The sequence below is a fragment of the Mandrillus leucophaeus genome, unplaced genomic scaffold (assembly GCF_000951045.1).
Source record: "Mandrillus leucophaeus isolate KB7577 unplaced genomic scaffold, Mleu.le_1.0 Scaffold318, whole genome shotgun sequence".
Classification (NCBI taxonomy): Eukaryota; Metazoa; Chordata; class Mammalia; order Primates; family Cercopithecidae; genus Mandrillus; species Mandrillus leucophaeus.
The window spans coordinates 1,060,007-1,069,069 of record NW_012103343.1 but is presented as its reverse complement, the minus strand read 5'-3'; the positions used below and the strand labels follow the sequence as shown (position 1 = coordinate 1,069,069).

The following is a 9,063-nucleotide window of genomic DNA, read 5'->3' as shown; positions in this document are numbered from 1 at the left end:
ATTTTCTTGACTTGATTACTTTCTTCCTGAGTTCTTCAAATTCTATTTTTACTTCTCCATCTCCCTTGCTGACTCCTGCCCCCAAGGACCTGCCCTTATCCTCTTTTGTGAGCTACACAATGTTCTCTTCTTAACTAAAGTCACACCTTTATAACTTCCAGTGTCATTTCTACTCAGATGAATCACATATCTATTTCGGACCTCTCTTTTGAGCCCAAGAGTTGCATTTCCAACACCCAGTTGGACATCCAAGAGATGTTTGCTCAGGTTTGGACATGCTGATTCTGATGCAGGCCTAATGTCTATGGGAAGACTCACATTCATGTTTGTATTTATTTGTTAATCTATAAATGGATGCCAAGCTAATGCTTCAAAATCAACAAGCCCAGACTTCTCCTTGCTCCCTGCTTTGATAAATGTTATCACTTAGCCACTCAAACTTAAAACCTAGTTACCTTTGTGTTGCTGTCTTCCATAAACACCCACATGAGTTGGGCCACCAGATTTTGTGGACTTTACTCAATCCTTATATGCTCACTTTTTATTGATCTTTCATTAGGATCCTAGTCAATCTTTTCACTTTTTGCTTGACCACTTTCTATATTCTCCCAACTAATCTTCATCCCTGCACATCTTTCTCTGAAAGTTCATTGACACTGACACTAGAGTTATTCTTCAAAATCACAGATCTTATCTTGTTTCTCATTTATCCAAAATGCTCTAATTTAACTCCCTTGCCTCCAGAATATCAATACAAATCCATAGTGGGCATTTTAGGCCCCATTTAGAGCCAGACCAGACTAATTCAGCATGCACTGAAGGCTCTGACTTTCCCTCTATGCCTGTGCTCATGCCACACTATTTTGCTTAGAAAGGCCTTCCTTCCTATTCCATCACACTCAGCCCAAATTCAACTTTGTCTTTCAATATCCCAATTCTCTCTGATATGGTTTGGCTCTGTGTCCCCACACAAATCTCATCATGAACTGTAGCTCCCATAATTCCCATGTGTTGTTGGAGGGACCCAGTGGAAAATAAGCAAATCATGGGGTGCTTTTACCCATACAGTTCTCATGGCACAGTGAGTAAGTCTCATGAGATCTGATGGTTTAATAAGAGGTTTCCCTTTTCACTTGGCTCTCATTCTTTCTTGTCTGCCACCATGTAAGATGTGCCTTTCGCCTTCCACCATGATGGTGAGGCCTCCCCAGCCACATGGAACTGTGAGTCCACTGAGCCTCTTTTTCTCTGTAAATTACCCAGTCTCGGGTATGTCTTTATCAGCAGTGTGAAGATAGACAAATACACTCTCCCAGTCAGAGTTTATTGCCCCTTCATCTATTTTCCTATTGCTTAATTGAAATAATATCAACATCTATTTTTGAGGCAGAGTTTCTTTTTTTTTTTTCACTCTTGTTGCCCAGGCTGGAGTGCAGTGCCATAATCTCGGCTCACTGCAAACTTCGCCTCCCGGGTTCAAGTGATTCTCCTGCCTCAGCCTCCCAAGTAGCTGGGATTATAGGCGCATGCTACCACACCCAGCTAATTTTGTAGTTTTAGTAGAGACAGAGTTTCTCCATGTTGGTCAGGCGGGTCTCGAACCCCTGACCTCAGGTCATCCACCCACCTTGGCTTCCCAAAGTGCTGGGATTACAGGCATAAGCCACCGCACCTGGCCCAACATCTATCTTTCTATGTTTGTTTAAGTTTTTTGAGCAGAGAGAACTTTTCATAATCATTTCTGTAATTATGCTACCCCAAGTAATTCAATACAAGTTGAAATTAACTTCCAAATATCTTACCTCTTAGTTTAGAAATCTATCAATAGGACATTTACATTGAATAATCTTATATTTAAATCATATTATGTCACTAACGTTTTTACTTAGAGACCATGAATTGTAAGCACCATTTTAAAGACAGGAAAATAAAATACAAGGGAGATATTTGGCAGAGATCAGCCAATGAAATTGTGAAAGATTTTAGAGAAGAATTTGGTCTTCATCTTTAGTGCTATTTTTGAGACAGGCTAAGAGAGAAGCACTAGCCAAATGTTAATTTTAAATTAACTAAAATTAGAGAAAAAGGTAAAACTCAGTTATTTATTCACATTAGAAATATTTTAAGCACTCAATAGTCCCATATGGCTAGTGACTACTGGTATTGAATAGTGTTGGTGTAAACATTTTTCATCATCACATAAAGTTTTTTCAACAGCATTGTTCTATTTCCCTTTTTTTCCTTTGTAGTATACACTTGATAATTCATTACCTATTAAGGTAAGATTCTACTCCTTTATTGGTGTTTTGTTCTTCATTTTTATTTGCTTCTGCATTGTGAAATCCAGTGTTTGGGGTGTGTCAGAATGAATAAATATATGATTTTCCAAATACCTCTTGTAAACTGACTGACATTCTTCCATGCCTTTGGAATTTCTTTCAATCCAGCTTCTTCTCAGCTGAGGTCATGCAAAAATGACTCACTTGCATACGATACTTTCCTTGAGGAATTAAACCATAAACTGTATCCTTTTGTGTAAATCCCTTACACATTTCAGTTATGAATCTGTATATCTCTCACTTCATTTATTCTGGCTTAGTTATCAGCATAAGCCTGTAAAAGTCAAATTTTGCTAACAAATGGAAGTAATAGCAAAGAAAGCTAAGGACAATTTATTTCTCTTAGGAGAGGGGAAGCAGAGGTACAAACAACTTTTGTTCCACTACCCTTTTAACTTAAAACACACACACACACACACACAATCTTACTTGAAAATGAGGACATTAGAGTCTATAAAAGGGACAGAGGGTCAGAGTACAGTAGGGTGAAGATCTCTTGTCAGTTGTACACTATGAACACAGAATGGGCTGATATAGCCCATTCCTCAAGTCCTGGGTAGTCCAGCCTTCCATATCCCTGGCCCCATTCCTCATTCACCATTACTAGCTCTCCTTGCATTGTGTATTTCAGGAGAAGATTCCTAGAACCAATATTCATCATCTCTCTTTTCAGTGATGGACAACTCTCTGCTGTGCCAAATATACTAATTTTAACCACCCACTCCCAAACTCACACCTCCTTGTTCAACAAGCCAGTTAAGGGCAGTGAATGAATCTACGATGCTGAAGAGCCCCATGGGAATCTTCTCACTGGACACTGGCTAGAATGGAATTGCATTAGACTTTCACAATTGCTTTGTTTCAAAGCAAGGAAGGAGAAATCAAAGGCAATTCACCACCTTTCTATATCCAAGATGAAAACACAGCACTCTTCTAAACTTCGGAAGTATAACTCAGTAGGTTAGTACTTCAGATCTAGCCTGAGGCAAAATTATGATTTTTCCAAAAGATTTTCTTTTTTTAGCATTCTTTTCCTTACACACAGGCCTTTGATCAAGCTACAGTTTTGAACTGATTGCAGCTTTTGAAGCCTCAGAAGATTTAAAGACCCACATTGTTAACAATGGTGTTTTAGGTGTGTGGGGAGTTGGGTACTCAGAGGAGTTAGGTAAGTGCAAAATCCTGAAATTTACACAAGGTTGGCAGCTGCCTCCTCCACTAGACATGAGTGTACCCTGCTATGGTGGGTCTCAAATGAAGAAAAATCCTAAAGATAAAAATAATTAATTTAGCTTTGAGATCAGAGTCTAACAGCTGTGGAAAGAATTTCGTATTTCCCTCCAGAAAGGAAAGAATTACAGTCTGCTCAGTTCCAACCAAGCCTTTCTATGACATATGGAACAACTAAGTTCTTTTTTTCCACAGAGAACAGCTTTCATTAATCAAGTTTCTCAACTTCTATAGAAGAAAGGCTGACATATAACTTAAACAAGTGGTTAAACCAAAAATATGGTGTAGTTTTTATTTGGTTAATCAATGATTTAATAGCTTAAGCTGAACTTTTAGGACTTCATTTATTTTCAGTTTTCTTTATCAACAGAATTAGATCTAATTGACTACACAAAATTGCTCATTAAAAAGATTGATCAACAAAAGGAAAAAAAATGAGGGAAAGTCAATTAAAATGCCAGTATAAAGACAGAGCTATTGATACTGGGAAGCTCCAGGAAGCTTATACAACATGCAGAGATTTTTTTTTTTTTTCTAAAGCTTCCTTTTAAAAGGTGGTATTGATCTTGTTTTGGACAAAAGCAAATATATTTTCCCCAGGATCACCCTTTGTTTTCTGAAGTTATCAGATTTATTTCTTTAAATCTTCTTTCTTTGGTCTGTTAACATAGTCTATCTGGGTAACTCATAAACAATACACAAAACTGTGTCTCTCTACTGAGACCAGGCTAATGCTTCCCTATGTTAGCTTTATTCTCTTTGCTCTTCCTTGTTTGTGACTTTCCTCATCCTTTCGTATTTAGAGCTTAATATAAAAAAGCAAAAATATTAAAAATATGGCAGAGGATTGAGGATGGGGAAGAATATCTAAATCTCAGCAAAAAGGTACATGGGCCATGCATTTCTATTATCCCCATGTCTTGCCAGTATTGCATAGTCAATTTAGGGTGTCATTTTTTCAAGCACAATTTTATCAGACAAGACACTCTGTACCTCTTCAGAGCTTGGACACAGGGAAGGTGATCACACTATGGTGCTGAAGAAAACTATGTAGCAGGTGACTTTGCTCTGGATTCATATATTTGATACCCAAATTGACATCCTTGAAGCTCTGGGTATTTTCTGAACAGAACATACTAGAAGCTAAATGCCTAGTGGGAAGTACCTTGACAACCAACTAAAGAATGGACATTGGGAGCATACAGTTTGGAGCATTAAGTGATTGAGAACAGCAGATAAGCATTCAGACTTGAGAGTCCATTTTCCTTTTAAGCTGCATAGACTCCAATAATAATAGATCAAGGTTACCTTTTTACACTTTTGGCATCTGTCTTAATCCACAGGATATAAATGCCCCAGACAATGCATACTTAAAATTGACTTTATAAAGAATTTGGAGAGGGAGAGTAGTGATTGTGCAACCAGATTACAGAGGCCAGCCACATTCCAGCAAATTCACATTTACTCAGCATCTGGGATAGTTTAAAGCTTACAGAAAATGGGAATGAATGTTGACAAAGGTAGAATAGTATATATTAAGTTCAAACATAATACAAACAAACCATATAACCAATGACATTTTCCGTGAAGAGAAGCTTTTAACGGGAATAGTGAGAGGCCAGGCCGCACAACCCTTTGGGTGTCTAGACATTTGGATGGAAGGAAACTAACCAAATTGTTCCAAATCCTTCTCTTTTGCACTGATTGAATCTGGCTGCAAGGACTCAGCCTGTGTCTAAAACAGAACAACTCAGTCTTCCTCTTCTTCTTCCTCTACTGTTTCATGTTTCAGAGTTGATAGTTTGGGTCAAGGAAGCTACAGACAGCATATGAGTCTATGTATAAAAACCAGAAACAGTTCAATGATCTTGAACGTTAGCTAAGTGTTTCCTTCATTTACAGGCACTCTGCCTTTCCTGAGTTATCAACCTTTAGGTCCTCAAACTAGACACATCTATAATGGACATGGCTGACCTCCACCAGGGAGGCCCTGCAGTCCTTAACACTGAGTACACTTGAAGGCAGGGTCTTCTCTCGACTCTTTTTTTTCTGAGACAGAGTCTCGCTCTATTGCCAGGTTGGAGTGCAGTGGTGTGATCTTGACTCACTGCAACCTCCGTCCCACCAGGTTTCAAGCGACTCTCCTGCCTCAGCCTCCCAAATAGCTGGGACTACAGGCATGCACCACCACGCCCAGTTAATTTTTGTATTTTTAGAAGAGACGGGTTTCACCATCTCTTGGCCAGGATGGTTTCGATCTCTTGACCTCGCGATCCGCCCACCTCGACCTCCCAAAGTGCTGGAATTATAGGAGTGAGCCCCCACGTCCAGCCTCTCTTGACTCTTAAATGTTTGTTGACTTCTCCGTAGGATTCCAAAACTAACTTCAAGTTAAAAAAAAGAAAAAAAAAGATGCAGGATACCTTTAGCTTTTTTTCCTTCTTACCAGCTATTTGGACAGTTGCTGCTAATTGACTTGGTTGAAGATGTCCATTCTTGAGGTAGTTCATAGCCATGTTTCTAGGGTCATCTTTATCTAAGGGTCAAGGATTAAATTGGGATCTTGAGAAGGAAAGTGAGTATTGACATATACGCACACATTACAAAGGAAGCAAAAGAGCCTACTATCATTTGATTAAATAAAAATAGGCTGGGCACGGTGGCTCACGCCTGTAATCCCAGCACTTTGGGAGGCTGAGGTGGGCAGATCATGAGGCCAGGAGATGGAGACCATCCTGGTTAACATGGTGAAACCCCATCTCTACTAAAAAATACAAAAAATTAGCCGGGCATGGGGGCGGGCGCCTGTGGTACCAGCTGCTCGGGAGGCTGAGGCAGGAGAATGGCATGAACCCGGGAGGCGGAGCTTGCAGTGAGCCGAGATGGCGCCACTGCACTCCAGCCTGGGCGACAGAGCAAGACTCTGTCTCAAAAAAAAAAAAAAAAAATAGATAAGATTTTAAAAGTGATGGTATTTTAAAATCTACCCACTAAAAACAGGAATTGCAAGACTTTCAAGACAGTGTCTACTGAGTGGAGAGAAAGGTAAACATTTAAGAAGAGAAAAACTGCCACACTTAAGTCAGACTGTCTTATATCTGTATCGTTTTTTTCCTCTTTCGACAAGGGACTTTTTGTAAGAAAGTAGTTACTTCCTACATTTAACTCTGAAAGATAGGGATGTTCCCCAAACACGCAATTTACTGTAATCAAACATGGATGATGTTAAATTCTTCCAAATCACTGCTTGCATTAGTTAATTATGCCCAATTGAATGATGTCATCAGTGCAGATAGCCAGAGAAAAACCATTAAGACCAAATACTATTTAAAAGTCTATATTCACTGAAGCATCTGAATTCTTAAAAGGGATGCTTGGCTAACCTCTGGAAGCACAAAGTAGTCCTCATCCTCCACCTGCAGAGTTAGCCTGCCTGGGACCAAAGCCTGGCTCCACCATCGTAATACTGTGGAACTGTTTTTGTCAGGGTTCTCCAGAGAAACAGAAACCATAGGATTTAGAGAAAAAGAGAGAGTGCCAAAGAGATTTATGTTAAGATATTGGCTCACATGGTTGTGGAGGCTTGATGAGTCCAAAATCTGATTGAGAAGGATGCAGGCTGGCAACTCAGGAGAGAACTGCAGTTGGAGTTCATAGGCAGTTTGCTGGCAGAGTTCCCTCTTACTCTGGGGATGGCGGTCTTTTGTGCTATTGAGGCTTCCTTCCAATTGACTGGCTGAGGCTCACCCACATTATGGGAGCAATCGGTTTTACTCAAAGTCCACCGATTTAAATATAAATCTCATCCAAAACACCCCCATGGAAACATCCAGAATGTCTGACCAAATATCTGGGCATTGTAGCCCAGCCAAGCTGGCATAGAAGATAAAGCATCACAATGACCTTGGGCAGGCTACTTAACCTTCTTGTGCTTCACTGTGCTTGTCTATAAAGGGAGATTGTTTAAAGTATGGGCACATACTTCATCGGATGATTGTGAGGATTAAATAGGTTCATTTCTAAGTGGAGTGCTTAGAACAGTGTATGGCTCATAGTAGGCACTTTATTGCAGAGCACTGGAACAGAAGGGAACTTTCAAGATATCAAGTACACTCTGAGATTCAGAGTGGTGAAACGACTTCCCCAAAATTGCAGAGTTAGTTGTTATTAGGGATGAGATTACAATTATAATGCCCCAAACACCAGTCCAACCACTATTGTACAAAGTTTTACTGCTGCTTCCCTTGATGTGGGTAGACTCAACAACAGTGTATCAGATGAAATGTATTATCACTGGAATTTAGAATCCCTTCATTTTTGAGATGTTATTAAAATAAGTACTTGGTAATCATTATTGCAGAAATGTATGCTTGATATTCATATCTACAGATTGTTGAAAAAATACTTCTTTTGTCCACTGCATGATTTATTGACACTGGGATTCCTTTATCCTTCTGCTGTTTCACATGAGACATTGTATTCCCTTCGGACAGACTGAACTAATACACCTGGTGCTTCCACAGAACCTACCCTCTAAAGTTCAGTGAGAGTCAAGGTACGACTAATTAAAAATACTTGCCTAGTTTGAGTTGTTGGGTTTTTTTTCTTTCTTTAAGGCTTAGATCTGCATTCCATCCCAGCCTGCTGAGAAGAGCTCTCTCTTTTGCAAAGCCTTTTCTTCCTTCCTATGCGAAATGTTACTCAATCTGAGATTCTAGATCAGTGTTTCTCAACGTGAGTTCTACCGAGATTATTTGGATTATAATTACCTGCAGAGTTTGATAAAAATGTAAGTAATTGGTCAGCACTACAGAATCACCGAATTTGAATTTCTTGAGGGGAGATTTGGGAAAAGACACTTTTTATAAGGTCCTCGTGTTGATCCTTAAGCCATAGGAGCTTGGGAATCACTGCCCTCGATTACCTTGATCTTGCTAATAAACACTGCTTCGTGGAATTTCAAAGCTTTAATAATGTCAATTAAAGTTTGTAGGTGGATCAATCTCCACTTAATTATGTTGCATTATACATTCCTTCTAGCTGAAAACAGTTTAGTTCTTCTGCATTAATGAAGTGTAGCTGTGCTTACACAGTATTTCCTGATTTGAACTGCAAGCCTGGTGATTATTGTTAGCTGTGCCTTATAGAAGCTCCAGGATAGGTATCACATGTTTTAATGCTGACCGTTAACATTCATGGTTTATTACATTAAGTGCCAAATTTTTAATCATCGAGTGTAAAAGTTTCCATTTTCAAAGCACATTAAATCCCAATGATATTCTTGACTGAAGTCATTCACATCCTTAAGAAACGGTTTAGTAAGTGTATTTGAAGGGCCAGTTGGTAACAGGTAGAAAGATACATGTGTAGGCCAGGCGCGGTGGCTCATGCCTGTAATCCCAGCACTTTGGGAGGCCTAGGCAGGCAGATCACGAGGTCAGGAGATCGAGACCATCCTGGCTAACACAGTGAAACCCCGTCTGTACTAAAAATA

General features: G+C 39.5%; 1 long non-coding RNA gene across 1 annotated transcript in view; it reads left to right on the top strand.

Moving 5' to 3' along the window:
• Positions 1-1,166: 1,166 nt before the first annotated feature.
• The window catches only part of LOC105545078, a 19,388-nt gene continuing 11,491 nt past the window's right edge, over positions 1,167-9,063 (top strand). Inside the window, exons 1-4 of the long non-coding RNA XR_001006866.1 lie at positions 1,167-1,223; positions 2,250-2,279; positions 2,448-2,523; positions 2,947-3,507. This is a non-coding gene — a long non-coding RNA (uncharacterized LOC105545078). The remainder of the gene's footprint in view (positions 1,224-2,249; positions 2,280-2,447; positions 2,524-2,946; positions 3,508-9,063) is intronic.